Here is a 20,889-nt window from a genome sequence, read left to right on the forward strand (position 1 = left end):
TCATAATTCGCTAATTGGACCTTACGTACCTACTGAGGAAAGGAGTTTCCCGTTTTCACTAGAGGGTAGTGAAAATGTCAAAACAATGGGAGCGAAAATTTATAAAGTAAAAGTTCATACTTTATATCTTACTAAATATTTTAAAATAGTCATTAACAATTATCTGTTTTACTTTTCAGTACAAAATTTGACAATGTCTTTAATTCGCAATCCGCTTTCTGCCATACTCGAAAAACACGTATTAACCGGACCTAATTACCTAACTTGGCTAAGAAACCTAAAAATCGTCTTGAACTCGGAAAAGATTGCATATACACTGACTGAGCCGCCCCCTGCTGAGGCTCCGACTAGCTGCACTCCTGAGGAATTGCAGACCTACAAGGATTGGTGTGACCATGACTTGAAGGCCAGGTGTTATATGCAGGCTTCTACGAATGATGAGCTGCAGAGGCGTTTTGAGGATGCAAAGAATGCTGCTGACATTCATATGCACCTCAAGGAGCTCTTTGTTGAGCAGACTCGGCCTCTTAGGCATGCTACCGTCAAGGAGCTGATCACTATGCGCATGCGAGATGGGGCCTCGGTCCATGAGCATGGCCTGAAGATGATAGGGCTCGTGGACAAGCTCGTTGGCATGGATCTGAACTTGCCTTCGGAGTTGACCACCGACGTGTTGCTCTTATCGCTGCCTAGCTCATTTGATCCTTTTGTGGTGAACTTCAACATGAACAAGATGGAGCCGACCCTTGAGGAGTTTGTGAAAATGCTTGTGACCTTTGAGTCCACCATCAAGAAAGAGAAGCCGGTTTTTTTTTTGGGCTCTTCATCTGGTACGAAGACCGGTCCACCTGGGAAGAGAAAGAAGCGTTCTTTCCAACGTCCCAAGAAGAACGTGCCCTTGAAGAGGCAGACTCTGATTCCGGCTGTGGCAGCCACACCAGTGAAGGCTGACAAGACTGTTGACATCTGTCATCACTGCAAGAAGCCTAGACATTGGAGGCGTAATTGCAGGAAATATCTGGCCCAGAAGAGTTCTGGAAACGGTATGTTCTATATTGAAGTAAACATTTCAATTAACTCTACTTCTTGGGTATTGGATACCGGATGTGGCTCACATCTCTGTAATGATTTGCAGGCGATGGGAAGAAGTAGAAGACTCAGGGAAGGTGAGACCTTCTTGAGGATGGGCAATGGAGCAAGGGTTGCTGCAAAGGCCGTAGGAGATGTTTGATTGTATTTGAACAATGATTTTAAGTTATTTTTTAGAGATGTTTTGTTTGTACCAGACTTGGTGAAGAACATTATTTCCATTTCTATGTTAGATAAAGATGGATTTTCTTGTTTATTTAGTAAAGGTGTTTGCAATATTTACAAGAATGAATGTTTAATTGGTACTGGAGAACTTGAAAACGATCTCTACACCTTAAAATTGAAAGATATTCCATTTAATAATGTCCAAGCTATAACAACAACAAACAAGCGCAAACAAGATACTCTAAATTCGGCACAATTATGGCATGCTCGATTAGGACATATTTTCCTAAGAAGGATGAACAAGTTAGTGGGAGTAGGCATGTTTGATATGTCTGACATTAATGCTCTCACGACTTGTGAATCCTGTCTAAAAGGAAAGATGACCAAGATTCCCTTTAAGGGCCATGCGGAGCGAGCCAAAGGGTTATTGGATTTGATCCATACCGATGTGTGCGGTCCGCTTAGCATCACCACTAAGCATAGACATGCCTACTTCATCACCTTTACCGATGACTTTTCGAGGTATGGGTATGTGTATTTGATGAAATACAAGTCTGAAGCCTTTGAAAGGTTCAAAGAATTCAGAAGTGAAGTAGAAAAGCAGTTGGGACGAAGCATCAAGACACTTCGATCGGATCGAGGTGGTGAGTACTTGAGTGCCGAGTTCCAAGAGTATCTTAGGGAGAATGGGATTCTCTTGCAGTGGATTCCGCCCGCTACACCACAGTTGAATGGTGTTTCGGAGCGTCGTAACCGAACTTTGATGGACATGGTTCGGTCTATGATGGGGTTCATGGAGTTTCCGCCATCCTTTTGGGGATATGCGCTTGGGACAGCGGCACTGTTGTTGAACAATGTCCATTCAAAGGCAGTTGACAAGACACCATATGAGATATGGATGGATAAGCCACCCAAATATTCTTATCTTAGAATATGGGGGCATCCTGCTTATGTGAAGCAGGTGGTGGGAGATAAATTGGATAGTCGATCCATTTTATGTTACTTTGTGGGATATCCAAAAAATTCGGTTGGATACCACTTCTATCATCCCCAAGAAACAAAGGTGTTTGTTTCTAGGAATGCAGCCTTTTTGGAAAAGAAATTTCTATTAGATAGAAAAGGGGAGATGATAGAACTCGAAGAGGTTCGAGAGACACCCACAATTATAGAACCCAAATCCGAAGAGCCAAGAGAGGAGATACAAGCTCCTAGAAGATCCGAGAGAGTCTCGAGACCACCTATGAGGTATGGTCTGCTTCTTGAAGAGGGCCATGATGAGCCTATCCATGGATGTGATCCAAGGACCTTCAAGGAAGCGTTATCTGATGTCGATCCATCCAAGTGGCTTGAAGCGATGGAATCTGAGATGAATTCCATGCATTCGAACCAAGTGTGGAATCTTGTGGATCCACCTGAGGGAATTGTTCCCATAGGGTGTAAATGGATTTACAAGAGGAAACTTGGGGCGGATGGGTAGGTATTGACATTCAAGGCGCGATTGGTAGCAAAAGGATATACTCAAAGACAAGGAGTTGACTTTGAGGAAACCTTTTCTCTAGTTGCAATGTTCAAGTCTATAAAGATTTTGCTAGCCATAGCTGCATGGTATGACTATGAGATATGACAGATGGATGTTAAGACAGCTTTTCTTAATGGAAATATTAAAGAAGAGATTTACATGTCTCAACCCGAAGGGTTTACATCTATCGGAAGTGAGCATATGGTATGCAAACTTCAGAGATCAATTTATGGTCTAAAGCAGGCATCTAGGAGTTGGAACCTCAGATTCGATAGTACAATCAAAGAGTTTGGTTTTGCTAAGAATCCTGAGGAATCCTGTGTGTATAAAAAGGTCAGTGGGAGTGCAGTGACATTCCTTGTGCTTTATGTTGATGACATCCTACTCATTGGGAAAGATGTAGAGATGTTGCAATCAACTAAGATATGGTTAGCGAGTAAGTTCTCGATGCAGGACTTGGGTGAAGCATCTTTTGTATTAGAAATACAGATCTATAGAGATTGATCAAAAAGATTGCTTGGTCTCACCCAGTCCACATACATTGATACCATCGTGAAGCGGTTCTCGATGGATGAGTCCAAGAGAGGACATCTACCAATGTGTCATGGCGTGTCCCTATCCAAGTCTATGTCTCCCAAGACTGATGCAGAGATAGCGGCGATGACAAGCATTCCTTATGCATCTGCGATTGGTAGCATCATGTATGAGATGATATCTACACGTCCTGACGTGGCTTTTGCACTAAGTGTAGTGAGTAGATAATAATCCAACCCTGGTCTTCCACACTGGAAAGCTATGAAAGACATCCTCAAGTATTTGAGAAGGACCAATAAGTTGTTCTTGGTCTATGGGGGTGGAGAACTGAAATTGGAAGGCTATACCGACTCTAGCTTCCAAAGCGATATCGATGACTCGAAGTCAACCTCTGGATTCATATTCATGCTCAATGGTGCTGCTGTCTCTTGGAAGAGTTCCAAGCAAGACAGTATAGCGTATTCCACCACTGAGGCAGAATATATTGCTGCATCAGCTACAGCAAAGGAGGCTGTTTGGATAAGGAATTTTGTCCAAGAGTTGGGCATCATTCCTAATGGAGTTGCTCCTTTCCCGGTATTTTGTGACAACACGAGAGCCATTGCTCAAGCAAAGGAGCCGAGGTCTCATCAGAAGTCCAAACACGTATTGAGAAAGTACCACATCCTCAGAGAGATCGTGGAGAGAGGAGATGTTGTATCAATGAACCATTGAGTGCCACACAAGTACTAGCTTTCTAGATCTCGTTGAGAAGTTAAAATAGTTCAATATGTTGAACGGTTTATAAATAAGTTTATAAGCTTTGAGAAAAATAGAAGTATGACTTCTATGCGAGAAATGTAATTTTTAATTTATGAATGTATTCCTAAATTAAAAATAGGCCAAGTGAATAATGTATTTGAAAATTGTGATTTTTATAAACATTATTATGGACTAAATTAAATTAATTCAAGTGTTGAATTAATTAAGCACTAGTGGGCCTAATAGAGTCCAAATAATTAAATTAATTCAAGTGTTGAATTAATTAAATAACATTGGCTCTTGTAGAGCCCAATTGGAAATAATTATTTAGCTAATGGGCTTGAGTAAAATCAAGTAAAGTCTAATTGGGCTCAAATATGTTTGAGACAATTAAAAAGTCCATGGGCCCTTTGTAAATGTTACAAGCCCATTAGGTTTTGCATTCTTGGGAGGTGAAGGGTTGTGGATTACTTTTGATTAAAATATTGCATGACATGCAAGACAACTTTTTCACTTTTTCCACAACCTAGACAACACACTTCACTCTCCCAAGACATTCCCCTTGCCGAAAATTTTTGACTAATTTTTCTCTCAATTTTCTTCTTCAATTGTTGAGGAAAGAACTCTCTTCTCCTTGAAAAATCTTCTTATTTTTCTAGTGCAAAATAAGAAGGGTTCTAGCTTGCAAGTGGTGGGTTTGATTTTGAAGGAAAGGAGGAAGCTTGTAGATCAACTCATCCATTCAAGAGCTAAAATGTTTACACTTTAGTTGGAGCCATCATCAACCTCAAGAGGTTGATAGGTAATGATTTTCTCAACACCCTATGTATGACAAAGTTGAGATTTTGTATATGCTACACCTAGTACTTGGGTGGCCGAATTTTTCCATGTAAAATCGAAATTTTTGAGCTTCCGTTGCGCTTTCGGTCACCTAATACGATCCCTTTCACGGAATATGTGGTCCTCGGATTCATGTGCGTACATCCTGCCCTGCCGACTCAAATTTCAGCACCTCCAGCCTCCTCATCAACATGCTCACCTGAGCCTTGGCCTCAGCTCATAATATCTCATATAATCGTATTATTCACAGCCAACTTTCATCCTTCAAAAACGTGTCATCATATTCATCACTTAATAAAATCATGCATATACATAAATTTTCTTTAAAATCAAGCATGCAATGTATTTTCATAATTCTATAAAAATCATGATCGTAATAAAAGAAAAATTAAATATAACATGTCAAATTATGCTCAAGGCATTGCAAGGACTAAAAACTCGACCCGGTTAAAAATGAAAATTTTGCCCCTGGAAACCCAAAATGAACATTTTACCCCTAGAGCTTAAAATTTCGACCCGAAGCTTACCAAACTCCTTAAAACACCTCCAAACATATTTAAAAATATTTCTTAGACATAAACCTGAGCACGTATCAAAACTTAATCGATTCGTTTTAAAACTTGTACCGGGGTCCCGGTTTTAACCCGAATCAACCAGAAACTTCACCAAAATTTTTCCCAACTTTAAACATAACTTAATATCATAAAATCAGACCTAAGACCCTTTAATTCGAGAAACCTAAGGTCCTCAAAACCTTTCTGCAACTTACTGAATTTTCCAGCACATAAACTCGAAAACCCTAGCTACAAATTCTCGCCCCTAGCTCGATATCAGTCCCGGCCAGACCCAAACCAGCCCTCCCAGGACTAAGACCAGACCCTACTAGACTCAACTAACCATGACTTACAGCCCCACGTATGCAGCCGTATGTTCCTCACCCTAAAACCGAGTCCTAACTTGAATCCCATCACCCGATCCAACCTATGGGTCTTCCCAAGCCCTGACTCAGACCTCTTCAGGGTGTGAACCATGGCTCGAAGCAAGCTCATGCACTCTGCCTACACTCCTTCACCCATTCGAACATATGTTTCCCAAAAGCAAGACCATCCCATCAGCCATCTGCGATCCATGGTTCCAGATTCGAACTAAGTGCTTAAACCACCTGTAAAACCGCTCTAATACACGCTGAAGCCATCAAGTCCGGCAGCCCCTTCGAACCGAGAACAAAACGTGAGTTAAACATGACAAAAAAATTCAGTTCCCTCATGCACATGCATTCAAACTCAATTAAAACTTTAAATCAACAACGTGTCATGCATAACAATAAAAAACATGTAATATGGTGTGAAGGCGAGAAAAGAAAAGAATCGGGCTTGCCTCTGCGTATTTACGGTCGAAAAATGGCACTACAACGCAAAGGACGAACATCAGAGGGATGGGGATGAAGCTTGCTGTGATTTTCTAGCCAAAACCGACCAAGAAGGCTGCTGAAATTTTGAGAAGGTGCTGCCGCTAGGGGAGGGGGAGGCCGAAGCTTGAAGACTAGGGTTAGGGTTTGAGGGGTAGGGTTTAAGTAGGAAATTTGTGCTCTAAGGTGCTTATAATAATAATTAAAGGAATTTAAAAACCTTTTAGGCCCATTATGCAATTAAATAAACCCGTCAAGCCTATACAAACTCCCGAAAAATAATTTGTTTAGGTACATTTTTTAAAATAATGTCCGAACCCTCAAAAAGTCATTTGAATTGTTAATATTTACCTACCGGGTTGGGTAAAAATACCCGACCAAGGCCCTTTTCAAAAATCATACCTAAAAACACTTTGTATTAAATAATTATTTTAAAAAAATATTTTTCATGATTATCGCCGGTCTCTCTTACTTGTTCAAGCACAAAATCCAACTTAAAACCCTAATGCATGAAACTTTAAAATATCGGTCTCTCTTACTCGTTCGAGCACAAAATGCAACTTAAAATCCTAATGCATGAAACTTTAAAATAATCATGAAATAAACTCTAACCATGCAATAATCATGTATTAAATGCATAAAAATCCTTAAACACATATTTTAAATAAAACCCAAGATTACATGTATCCGGGTTACGTAGTTCGAATTTCCTAGACCGTATACAACCAAAGCATGCGATCGGCCCTTACCAAGCCATGACTACCTCGTGAATCCAACACATTGACACCTTAAATCTCGACATATTCAGGCCCCTAGTATTACAAATCGGCAGCCCCTTCACAAGAACAAAAAAAAGGTGAGTTCGTGTCAAACCAAAGCATATTTTGTGACAAAACCTCGCAAAAATGATGCAACATAATAGTTCTATTCAATCCTCATGCAAACACACACACTCCAACTTAAAGTAATGTGAATGAAGAGAAAAAATGGATTTATGGTGTGTCTTTGCATTTATACACTAAAAAACCTTGAGATATACGCGTAGAACTTGCACCGAAGAGGCGGGTAGGGGGCTTTCTTGAAAACCTAGTAGAATTTTTGAGTGGCTGCTTATTTTTAGAAGAAAGGGGCTGCTGCTGCTAGGGGAGGGGGCAGCCGTGAGTGTGAGGTAGTGTGAGTAGGTTTAGGGTTAATAGAATGTAGGGTTTAAGTTGTATAATTGTGCAATAATGGGCCCTTAATAAAAATTAAAGGGTTAAAAGGATTTTGGGCCCATTAAGCAATAAAATAAACCTGTCATGCCCGATAAAACACCTAAAAAGTATTTCTTTTAGGTACGTTTTTGAAAATATTGCCCGAACCCTCAAAAAATCCCCTGACTTGATAAATTTTGCGTACTGGTTTAAAATATGACTCGTTGAGTAAAAATACCTTAAAAAGTCCTGCTTTTGGAAATCACCCTTATTTACACCATATATTAAATAATTAAAAATACTTATTTAAAAAAAACATTTTTCTTTAATTGTCCCCGGTATTCGTTCTTCGTTCGAGCGTAAAATACTGCTAAAAGCCTTATATCATGCAAGCTTAATGAACTAAGAATTAAACTTATATATTCATGTTAAAATCATGCATTAATGCTTTAAAAATAAATTAATTAAAATACAAAAAAAAAATTGATAACTTGCATGCACGTGGTTCACGTGGACCTTCAAGTTTTTGAGGAGTTACAGACTCAATCTGTTACTTGGACAGTGGATGTTCAATACATATGACTAGAAATGCTGAACTAATATCCCAACTGATCAAATATTCTAGACCTAAGATCAGTTTTGGTGATACCTCTCAAGTTAAAACCGTGGGTAAGGGTAAGCTTATCCATAGTAACATAATCATCAATGATGAATTACTTGTTTACAATTTAAAATACAATTTATTTAGCATAAGTCAGCCATGTGATAATGACTATTCAGTAGGGTTCAATAAGCATGCATGTTCAGTTCGAAATACATCTAGTGATCTAGATCTAATCATGACAGGAAACATATGTGGAAACATATACAAAGTGAGTTGGAGCAACTCACCCAATAAGCCAGTTTGTTTGGTAGCCTCTAATCAATCTCATAATTGTCTATGGCACAAGAGATTAAACCATTTAAATTTCAAAGCCATTGCACTACTGAGCAAACACGAGCTGTTAATAGGTTAACCAAAAAGTGATTTTTCAAAAGATAAAATTTGTTCAGCTTTTCAGTTTGGGAAGAAAGCTAGATCCTCTTTTAAAAACTAAGGTAGTAAATATTCAACCCGATGCTTAGAACTGATGCATATGGACTTATTTGGTCCAATACAACTCACGAGCTTAGGGGGAATGAAATACACTCTTGTGATTGTTGATGATTTCTCAAGATTTACTTGGGTCCTTTTTCTAAAATCAAAGGATCAAACTGCTTCACAACTTAGCAAACTTTTTAAGAGACTTTTAAGTGAAAAATCAACTGGGATTGATAGAATAATCCGGCCGTGGAACTGAATTTGTCAATCAAACTTTGTCTCAATATCTTGAAAACTTAGGAATCAAGCATGAGTTATCTGCTGCAAGAACATCATAACAGAATGGCGTAGCTGAATGAAGAATCGAACTCTTAAGAAGATAGCAAGAACAATGCTTGTTGATTTTGGCATTGCTCAAAGATATTGGGCAGAATCAGTTAACACCGCGTGTGTAGACAATTAAATTTGTCGACCATGAAATTATGTCAAGTACAAAATAATATTAAATATCAAAAAAATTCTATTTATTGGGATATTAGATTCCTACAACTAATAAATAGTTAATTGATATTTTAATATATTTTGTGAACAAATCAAGATTTTAAATCAAGATTGCAATCTTATACTAAAAAGAGAAGAAAATACTAATATTTTAGTATTAAAATCCAATCTTGCATAAGATGGAAAAGAATACTAATATTTTTAGTATTTGAAATCAAATATCATGATTAGTGGAAAGAATTCACCAAATAAATCATGAGGGACCAATCAAATTACGAAACCTCATCAAATGAAAATGGAAAGAATTTGCATCCTTCGACTATAAATAGGGAGGCGGAGGGTCAAGAAAAATACAACACAGAAGGCAAAGAAGTAGAGAAGAAATCTAGACGTAAATTCTCTCAACTCAAGCTCTTCAAACTCAAGAAGGTCAACGAAGCTCAAGGCGTTCATCGTGTTCTTCCTCAAATTCATCCAAATTCAAAAAAATCTTGTTCTTCATCAAATCGAAGACCAACAAATTCAAAGCACGATTCAAGGCGTTCATCACGTTCTTCTCAAATTTTGAAGATTAATTTGATATCAATGTTTTGACCCACTGAGTTAACGTTATTGAAGAATCAAACCACCTTCCTCAAAAAAATCAAATAGTCAATAAATTCAAATTATAAAGGAGATCGTCATTGAAGAGAATAATCAAGGGATCATTTAGAGATTGTATCCACAGAACTTCATTTAATTTCAAAAATCTTTGTTTCTATCGGTATTTCTTTTGCAATTTTATGAAATAAAGAAATTTGCGTTACAAATTTCTGGCACGCCCAGTGGGACTTCTCTACCTTCATCTCTTTTCTTCAACAAGAACATAAGACACAACATGTCGGTTGATGATAAGATCTCAGACACGAGGGTTTCTTATACAAAGTCAATAGGAAGCCTTGGAGTCGTCACAAGGAGTATGTCCAAAAGGATGCAAGTATCCTCTGGAGTAGCTCACTTCAATGAAACCACCCAAATGGATGAAGGTGAGTATTCATCATTCATTCCTCAATCATCGTCGAGCTGCTTGTACACCTCAAATATGGCACCCGTGATGGTGACGAGCGCCACAACATTGGAAGATCAAGTAGCGAATCTGACGAAAGCCATCGAAGGACTTGTGAGACATGTTCAAGAACAAGACTCTCAAATTACAAAATTGATGGACAAGTTAGATCATGCCGACACAAGCCACATGAAAGGAAAACATCATGAAACTAACGATGACGTTGAATCGTCATCAGAAGAAAGAGAAAAGGTTCCAGCAAATAAATTTCATGTCTCATCCTATGGAACAATCCCTATCGACCAGCTAAAAGATTTCATTATGGGGACTATCAAGGATAAATTTGATGGATGCTCAAAGACTTCTCTAGCTTATGCCAAGCCATATTCGCAAAGAATTGATAATTTAAGAATGCCGATGGGATATCAACCTCAAAAATTTCAGCAATTTGACGGTAAAGGGAACCCAAAGCAACATGTGGCTCACTTTATTGAAACCTGTAATAACGCTGGCACGTATGGAGACCATCTGGTAAAGCAATTTGTCTGTTCACTAAAGGGAAACACATTTGATTGGGACACTGATTTGGAGGCATACTCGATTGATAGTTGGAACCAATTAGAAAAAGAATTTCTCAATCGTTTCTACAGCACCCGACGAGTGGTGAGTATGGTTGAGCTAACAAACTCACGGCAATGGAAAGAAGAGCATGTCATTGACTATATTAATCATTGGAGAAACTTGAGCCTTAACTGCAAAGACCGATTGTCCGAATCCTCTTCCATCAAAATTTTCATCCAAGGCATGCACTGGGGGCTTCGATATATTCTTCAAGGAATCCGGCCAAACACATTTGAAGAATTGGCTACAAGAGCTCATAATATGGAGCTAAGCATGGCTGCAAGTGGGACAGATGGGCCTCCAACTTAAGAACATCATAAAACTAAAGAAAAAGAACGTTCCAAGGAAGGAGGCAAGTCTTTCGCCAGGACCCCGATCAAAGAATCAATGCCAATTAATGCAACCCCGGTCAAGGTAAAAGGAAGCACAAGTGACAAGAGCAACCCAAAGAAAGAAATCTCGCATGAAATTGAGCGGAAAAGATTGACTTTAAAAGAGATGCAAGCAAAGCAATATCCTTTTCTTGATTCTGATGTTTCTGGAATATTCGATGGTTTGGTTAAAGAAAACTTGATTGAGTTGCCGGAAATGAAGAGTCCTGAAGAATTTGAGCGAGTGCACGACGCAAAATACTGCAAATACCACCGATTGATCGGACACCCTATTCATGATTGATTTATATTCAAGGATAAGATAATGCAGTTGGCTCGCCAAGGGAAAATCGCACTTGAAGAAGATAATGCAACCGCGAATAGAGTCGAAGTCCAATGGAATGTGGATGAAACGTATGACCATGATGATATGTCTTGCTACATGACAAAGCTACAAGGAAGTTCCTTCGATGAAGTTTGTTAGTCTGAAACAGAAAAGGATTGTGTAACAACCTTGGCATTTACTGACGAAGATCTGTCATTCGGTTGTGGATTTCACAATCGGCCACTATTCATCACTGGCTATAGTCGTGAGCAAAAGGTGAATAGAATATTGATTGATGGAGGTTCAGCAGTCAACATTATGCCCTTGCGCACAATGAAAGAATTGAACATTCCCATGGAGGAACTTGCAAACAGTGGTCTTATGATCCAAGGATTCAATCAAGGGGGCAAAGGGCTCTTGGGGCCATAAGACTAGAATTAGTAATGGACAATATGACCTCAAGTGCAATATTTCATGTCATAGATGCCAAAACATCCTACAACATGCTGCTCGGTAGACAATGGCTTCATGAAAATGGGGTTGTTCCATCTACATGGCATCAATGATTCAAATACTCCTGAGACAGAGTGGTGAAGAAGGTTCTTGGAGATGAGAGACCATTTACTGAAGCTGAATCACATTTTGCTGATGCTAAATATTACTTTGAACATAAAAAGAAAAAAATCGAAGAAGATTTACCTTGTCAAGAATCCAAAAATCTAAACGATGAAACTTCGGCAGTCCCTAAAAGCCAGTCGAAAGGTGAATTACCCCTCCAAAAGACAGATCCCTTAATACTCCTCCTTACAAAGCTTGACGGATTCGTTCGCCCAACTCAAGGTATCAAAGTAGAACATGGGGACTGCTCAGACCTACAAAGCATTGAGGGTTTTGATTCAAAAGATTACAAACTTTTCGTTGAGGCTGGCTATAATCCAAAGGAAAATCTTGCATTAGGTAAACTTCCCTCGGTAGTTTCAGACAAACAGGGGCATGGACTGACTACTACTCCGAAGATGCTGAAAGAAAATGGATATCTGTTCAAAAAACCCGAACAGGCCTTGGGTTTGTCCCACCAAGACCTGTCTGCATCGCCATCAAGAGAGTCAGTATCAACTATACTGCCAAAGATGGATTCTCATCAACGAACAATGCCTGTTATGAAAAACAACGGGTGTCTGTATTCGATAGGCTAGGCCGATGCAAAAGGTGGAAAATTAGGAGCAACAACCGTAAAAAATTAAACGTATCTAATCATTTGAGGAAAGCAAATAAATAACAAGACCCAGGAAGATTGCAGAGTCTGATTCCATTCTGCATGAAGCGACAGACCACATTGATCATATCAAGCGATAAAGTTTTGAAGGCTAAGATAAAGATTGTGGTTTACACATGAGTCCAAAAAAACGAAGATGATATAGAGACTATAGCTTCATGTATTAACATTGATTGCGACATTCCCCATGACATCTTCCAAAAGATCGAAGTTCAACCATTCAAACAAAACCTCATAATAATGCCCGATATTGCACAAATCAACAATGTGGAAAATGTGATGAAGAAATATGAAAACCTTATGAACATCGAGCACTTATACGAAGACTTGGCGACAACATGCCACATTACTTCAAAGGAAGGAGAGGCTTCGTTGGAGGAAGATGCTGAAACCGCTCCTCCTGAGCTCAAAGGAGGAGTTAAAGCCACAATAGACGAGTTAAAAGAAATTAACTTGGGTAGTCTGGATGACCCTGGACCAATCTACCTCAGCGCCTTGTTGTTTATTGATGAAAAAGAAGCATATGTCGAGCTACTTCACGAATATAAGGACATATTTGCATGGTCTTATAAAGAAATGCCCGGACTGTATCCGAAGGTGGCGGTCCATCATTTGGCTGTCAAAAGAGGAACTCGACCTATCAAACAGGCACAACGAAGTTTTTGTCCTGAGTTAATTCCTCTTATTGAAAATGAGGTCAACAAGCTCATCGAAGTCAGATTCATCCGTGAAGTCATGTATCCCACATGGATATCTACCATAGTCCCTGTAAGGAAAAAGAATGGGCAACTCCGAATTTGTGTTGAATTTAGAGATCTCAATGAAGCGTGCCCTAAAGATGACTTCCCATTGCCCATAACCAAACTCATGATTGACGCTACCATGGGTCACGAAGCACTGTCTTTCATGGACGGATCATCTGGATATAATCAAATTCGCATGGCGCCGGAAGATGAAAAGCTAACTGCATTTTGCACTCCTAAAGGTATATACTGTTACAAAGTGATGGCATTTGGATTAAAGAATGACGGTGCTACTTATCAAAGAGCAATGCAAAATATTTTTGATGACATGCTCCACAAAAGCGTTGAATGTTATGTTTATGATGTGTTAGTCAAGTCAAAAAATAGGAAGAGACATCTTGAAGACTTGAAGGAAATTTTTGAGCGTCTGAGAAAGTACCAGCTTAAGATGAACCCACTAAAATGTGCATTCGGTATCACATCAGGAAAATTCCTAGGATTTATTGTTCGACAGCGAGGGATCAAAATTGAGCAAGAAAAAATTGTTGCGACGTGGGGACCCGAACCTAATTCATCTTCTCAATCATTATTACGATCATTTAATTAATCTGGGTCTAAATTTTATTTTTTCAAAATACATAAGTGCGGAACATAATGAAATCAGTCTGATATAAATATCAACATAAAGTACAACTCTTGTACAACAGATATTCAGATCCACTAGAGTTCAACAACTACATCAAGTGCTGAAAACTAAATCTGCTCCTAAGTCCGGATCTCTACGCTAAACTTGAATCTCTCATCCTCTTCGTGACCCTGATCATGTCCCACCTGTTGTTATGCACACATACAGACACAACAACAGCCGGATAACTACGGTGAGAATATAATCCCAGTATAAACAATGTATGCATGCAATCATATAAACGGATATAAAAGCATGAAACAGATATCAATAGCATGTATCAAATCTGAAAGACATGAATCGATATTAAGCTGTATATAAACTCTGAACTCGTCATCTCAGACTCGACTCATCTTTAATCTAGGGATCCCGGTTCCAGGATATTTGTTAGAGTAGGTGCCCGTCGAGCCAAGTGTTGGCCGAGTGTTCACAATGAAACTCTATGTATAAGCAATCTTTATTTTAATAATATTTGAAATTATTGTTTTGGCAAATCTTTATCTATATACTCATGCTAGTTGCATAGATAAAGCCCTTGAATATGCAAATAGTAGAAAGAATATGAGATGCACATATGATGAGTATCATGAAACTCATATTTGGAATACTGTATATTCTAAACAGTTCCTAGTCGATTCAGCCGCCACTAAGAAGGATATAGGCCGCTCTTGTTCGAGACTAGTATCTGCGATGTGAGTACCATGTTTCATTGGTAGGGGACATTGTGATGTCCGAGCATGCAGATAGGTGCTCCTTGTAGAGTGCACTGAACAACCCTCCATAAAGGACTTTCCAAGTGGTTCTCACTTATCGAGTGGAAAAGTCCTAGTTTATGGTTGTACACCATTAGTCCTTATGACCCGGGACAACATTGAGACTCTATGTAATGCCCGGAAATTTAATCCTAGTAATCTGTAATTATTGATTTATAATTTGATATTATTATGAAAGGATTAACCGAGACACGATTTGAAGTAACGTGTGAAAATGTATGTGCAAGGACAGTACCATCGGCGCACATGCGCGACATGAGACGCGCACATGCGCGAATTGGACAGAAGGTCTCGCGCATATGCGCGACAGGAAGGCGCGCATATGCGCGAGCTGTGTGAAGGTTCGATCACAACTCCAGAGAGTCTCGCGCATATGCGCGACACCTTCCGCGTATATGCGCGAGCTGCCGAGAAGAAATGTGCGAAGACCAGAAGGTCTCGCGCATATGCGCCGATTTAGGTCGTTCATATGCGCGAGACGTGTTGCGCGTAGAGTTCGCCATTTGCTTTACATGCGTGAATGTATATATATATATATACAAAACGTACGAAAATCCTTCATTATTTTCGAGAAAAGAGTCGAGAAAATCTCTGTGAAGTTATAGAAAATCCTTACACCTTTTGTGAAAAATCCGTCCGTCTGATTTTGAATCTGACTGCAGTACTGTGTTCATATCAACGCAGGCTACAACTGGACGTAAGTTTTACTACGTTTTGATATGATTTGAAATTATGATGTTATCAGAATTGAATGGAATTCATATATGTTGTTCTTGACATATTAGACATCATAGAATCGAAGTCAGATTAAGAAACGGACAGATTATGGAACTATTATGATTTTCTGAAGTTAATTGACTGTGATATGATATCAGATTGTATTGGTATCGATTATTAGTTGAGGGAATTATTATCTGGTGATGTTATATTGACCGGGATATCGGGATTGTGCGGTTATACCGTTGATTTTGAATTATTGATCAGATTGATATCGATTTAAACGGTATATTGATATGATATCATTGATATTGCCATTGCCAGATCGAGGGATTGACAGAGTTTGAATTCCTGACCGAAACTACAAACGAAAGGTATAAGTCAATGTGGTATCGGGAGATCGACTTAAGTCGGTTTAGACTTGAGTTTCCCTAAATCACATACTTTACTTTATTGCATTGATATTTGCATTGATTTGATTGATGTACTTGTTTTCTTGATTTATAGATAACAGGTATTAGACGAGTTATCTTGTGACAGAAGTGCCTGATAGTGGCGGGATCGCCACGGGCACATTGCACGATGTCACAAGACAGTGTATTGGCGATAGTGCCAAAGTCTGTCACCGGATGATTGGCTATCGATGTGGATAGAATTTGGGTTTCTTCTATTACTGTTGATCGATGACGTATCGGTGTGGATAGAATTGGAGCTTCTTCTATTACTGGTGATCGATATTATATCGGTGTGGATAGAATTAGAGTTCCTTTTATTACTGGTGATCGATACCATATCGGTGTGGATAGAATCAGACCTTTTTCTATTTCTGGTGATCGATACCTTATCAACGTGGTTAGAACTGGAGTCTTTTCTATTACTGTTGGTCGATATAGGAATGCCAACTTCTGAAAACCGGGATCCCTAGACTAGGATTGAGTCTAGTCTAAATTGTGTAGCTACGAGTATTGTCGACAGTGTGATATTGATTATGTTTCAGATTTTGATACATATTGCTGTTATATGTTACATGCTTTATATTTGGTTATAAGATTGCATGTTTCGTTGATTTATACTGGGATTATATTCTCACCGAAATTATCCGGCTGTTGTCTTGTTTGTATGTGTACATGACAACAGGTGGGACAGGATCAGGGTCCAGGAGATGAGGAGAGATCGTGATAGAGTGGAGACTTCGGACTTTGATGTATATAGGGTTTTGGCACTTGATAATTAGATGTTGAACCTTAGTTTTTACTGATTTGTAGACGGTACAGGACTTGTACTTTATTTTATACTGAATTGTATAGTAGTTTGATGTCACTACGTTCCGCATTATTTTAAAAAAAATTTAGACCCTGTTTATTATATTTGATTAATTAGTCCCAATGATGATTAAGAACATGATTAGCGTCCGGGTCCCCACAACAGGTGGTATCAGAGCTGATAGATCCTTGAGACTGAGATAGGAGCTAGTGAGCGGGGTAGATTGAGGTTTTCTTTCCTTCTTTTGATTGCTAGCATGATTTATTGTTTTAATACATGTTTACGTGAAATATCTGATTTTGATATGGTATTGTGTATTATCTGGAATGGATCAACTGTAAGATGATCGGAGGAGGACCGAAACATATTTGTGTATTGGGATTACTAATCCTTTTGATTATCATATAGGCCTCCGAGAAGAGTACCTGAACAGGGTAGTACTTCAAATCCTCCAATGGACGTTACAGCCACTCCAATGGAGACTTTGTTAAAGAGATTTCAGTCGTTCCATCCACCAACTCTGAAGGGTACGGAAAATTCAGTGGAATGCGAGAGTTGGTTAGATGATATCGAGATGTTGTTTGAGTCCTTGGATTATACTGATGAGAAGAGAGTGAAACTGATAGGGCACCAGTTACATGATGTGGCAAAGAACTGGTGGATTACCACAAAGCGGGCCTTGGAACAACGAGGTACGATTATCACCTGGAATGTCTTTAGAACTGAATTTTATCAAAGGTTCTTTCCAGTGTCGTATAGAAAGGACAAGGGAGCCGAGTTTGCAAACTTGAGACAGGGCCAACTAAATATCGAGAAATACGTGGCCAGATTCTCTACACTGCTCCGATTTGCTCCCCACGTAGCTGAACATGACGAGGCCATTGCGGACCAGTTCATAAATGGCCTAAATCCTGAAATCTTTACCTTGGTGAATACCGGGAGGCCAAACAACTTTAGTGATGCCTTGAACCGAGCTAAGGGAGCTGAAGCTGGTCTGATGAGACAGAAAGAGGCTTCGTTTGTGTCTTCAGCACCGAGATCACAGATGCCTCCACCAGCTCCTCGATTTTAGAGCGGCAGTGGTAGTGGGAAGAAAGACTTCCTGAAAGCTAAGAGAAAGCAATTCAAGAAACCTGGAAGTAGCTCATCCAGTTCGAGTGGCTCTAGACAGACTAGTCAGGGCCAGAGTTATACAGGACCTTACTGTAGCACTTGTGGAGGGAAGCATTCCACAGAACAGTGCCGAGGAGTGTTCGGCAACTGCCGCATTTGTAAACAGCATGGACACTTTGCCCGAGTGTGTCCACAGCGAAGTGCCCAGGGATCCCAGGCCGCTGAGTCATCTAGATCAGTGGCTCAGACAGGGAGAAGATCTGCTACCGTTCATTCCTTCCAGCCAGCACCACTTACTCAGTCACAGTCGAGGCCAGGAGGGAGCCAGACAGCGAGCCAGCCTCCTAGACAGCAGGCTCGAGTGTTCGCTTTGACTTAGGAGCAGGCACAGGATGCACCTGATGATGTCGTGGCAGGTAACTGTTTTATTTCTGGTTATCCTGGATATGTATTGATTGATACTGGTGCATCGCATACTTTTATTTCTGACAGGTTTGCATTGAGTCATGCGTTACCTATTGAGTCATTCTCTGCAGTAGTGTCTGTTTCTTCTCCGTTAGGGACATGTTTGATGTCAGTGAAATCTGTGAAATCTAGTATAGTGCAGTATGATGGGCATGAAATTGAGTTAGACTGTATTGTGCTTGGGATATCTGACTTTGATTGTAGTATCGGTATCGATAAGTTGACCAAGTACAGGGCTACAGTCGATTGTTTCCACAAGATTGTTCGATTCAGACCTGAAATGGCTGAGGAGTGGAAATTTTACGGTAAGGGTTCTCGAGCTAGAATTCCTTTGATATCTGCAATAAATATGACTCGATTATTGCAGAAAGGAGCGGATGGATTCCTTGTATATTCAGTTGATTTACTGAAGTCGAGCCCATCATTGGCGGACTTGCCAGTGGTGTGTGAGTTTGCTAATGTCTTTCCAGATGAGATTCCTGGATTACCTCCGATTCGAGAGATAGACTTCAGCATTGAGTTGATGCCAGGAACAGTTCCGATTTCGAGGGCTCCGTACCGGATGGCACCTATCGAGTTGAAAGAATTGAAAGAACAGCTGGAGGATTTACTGGCCAAGGGATATATCAGACCGAGTGTTTCTCCTTGGGGTGCTCCAGTACTGTTCGTGAGGAAGAAGGATGGGTCGATGAGACTTTGTATTGTCTACCGGCAACTGAATAAGGCAATGATAAAGAATAAATATCCATTGCCTCGTATTGATGATTTATTTGATCAGTTGCAAGGTTCTTCGGTGTATTCCAAGATCGATCTGAGATCTGGATACCATCAACTGAGAGTCAAGGATTCTGATATCTCAAAGACTGCATTCAGAACCAGGTATGGACATTATGAGTTTATTGTCATGCCTTTTGGGTTAACGAATACACCGGTGGTATTTATGGGATTAATGAACCGCGTCTTTCAGAAATATTTGGATGATTTTGTTATCATATTCATTGATGATATATTGATTTATTCAAAGAATATGATTGAGCATGCTGATCATCTGAGGACTGTGTTAAGAATTTTGAGGGCGGAGAAACTGTATGCTAAATTGTCGAAATGCGAGTTCTGGTTGAAACAGGTAGTATTTCTGGGGCATATTATATCCGGAGACGGGATATCAGTTGATCCCAGTAAGGTTGAGGCAGTGATTTCGTGGCCGAGACCGACATCTGTACCAGAGATACGTAGCTTTATGGGTTTGGCAGGATATTATCGCCAATTTATTAAAGATTTTTCAAGTATTGCCAAACCGATTACACAGTTGACTCAGAAAAATGCTCCGTTTGTTTGGTCTGAGGAATGTGAGACCAGTTTTCTCGAATTGAAGAAGAGATTAATTAGTGCGCCTATGTTGACGATTCTTTCAGGTACTGGTGACTTTGTGGTTTATTGTGATGCATCTCACCGAGGATTGGGCTGTGTGTTGATGCAGCGAGGACATGTTATTGTTTATGCCTCGAGACAACTGAAGCCCCATGAATCTCGTTATCCAATTCATGATCTTGAATTGGCAGCCATAGTCTTTGCTTTGAAGATATGGCGACATTACCTCTACGGTGAGAAATTCGAAATCTATTCTGATCATAAAAGCTTGAAATATCTGTTTTCACAGTCAGAGTTGAATATGAGACAGCGAAGATGGCTTGATTTATTGAAAGATTTTGATTGTGAAATCAAATACTATCCAGGAAAATCCAATGCAGCAGCTGATGCACTGAGTCAAAAGGTATGTTCTCTATCCTTATCGACTATGGGTGTTTCAAATTTGATTGAAGACTGCTGTTTGTCTGGATTAGTATTTGAGACAGATCGGAGATCTATGTATGAGATTATATGTGATTCAAGCTGAACCAGAGTTGATTGTGAGAATTAAAGCAGCTCAGAAAGCTGATCAAAATATACAGAGGTCGATTGCAATGGTCAGAGCTGGTCATCAATCGGAATATCAGGTTCGAGATAGTGTTTTGTATGTGAATAATCGTATTGTTGTGCCAAATGTTTCAGAATTAAGACAGCGAATACTAGCAGAAGCGCACAACAGTCGTTTTAGCATTCATCCTAGTGGCAGGAAAATGTATAATGATTTGAAGACACAGTATTGGTGGAAACAGATGAAATCTGATGTTACTGAATTTGTAGCCAAGTGTCTGAATTGCCAACAGGTGAAAGCTGAGAGGAAGAAACCCGGAGGATTGTTGCAAAGTTTGTCGATTCCTAAATGGAAATGGGATCACATTTCCATGGATTTTGTGATGCAGTTACCGAGATCCTCCCGAGGTTGTGATGCGATTTGGGTCCTGATTGATCGATTGACCAAATCCGCATGCTTCATTCCATACAAGATAACATACCGATATGATCAGATGGCCGATA

This window comes from Primulina tabacum, chromosome 1 (genome assembly GCF_025594145.1).
Source record: "Primulina tabacum isolate GXHZ01 chromosome 1, ASM2559414v2, whole genome shotgun sequence".
Lineage (NCBI taxonomy): Eukaryota > Viridiplantae > Streptophyta > Magnoliopsida > Lamiales > Gesneriaceae > Primulina > Primulina tabacum.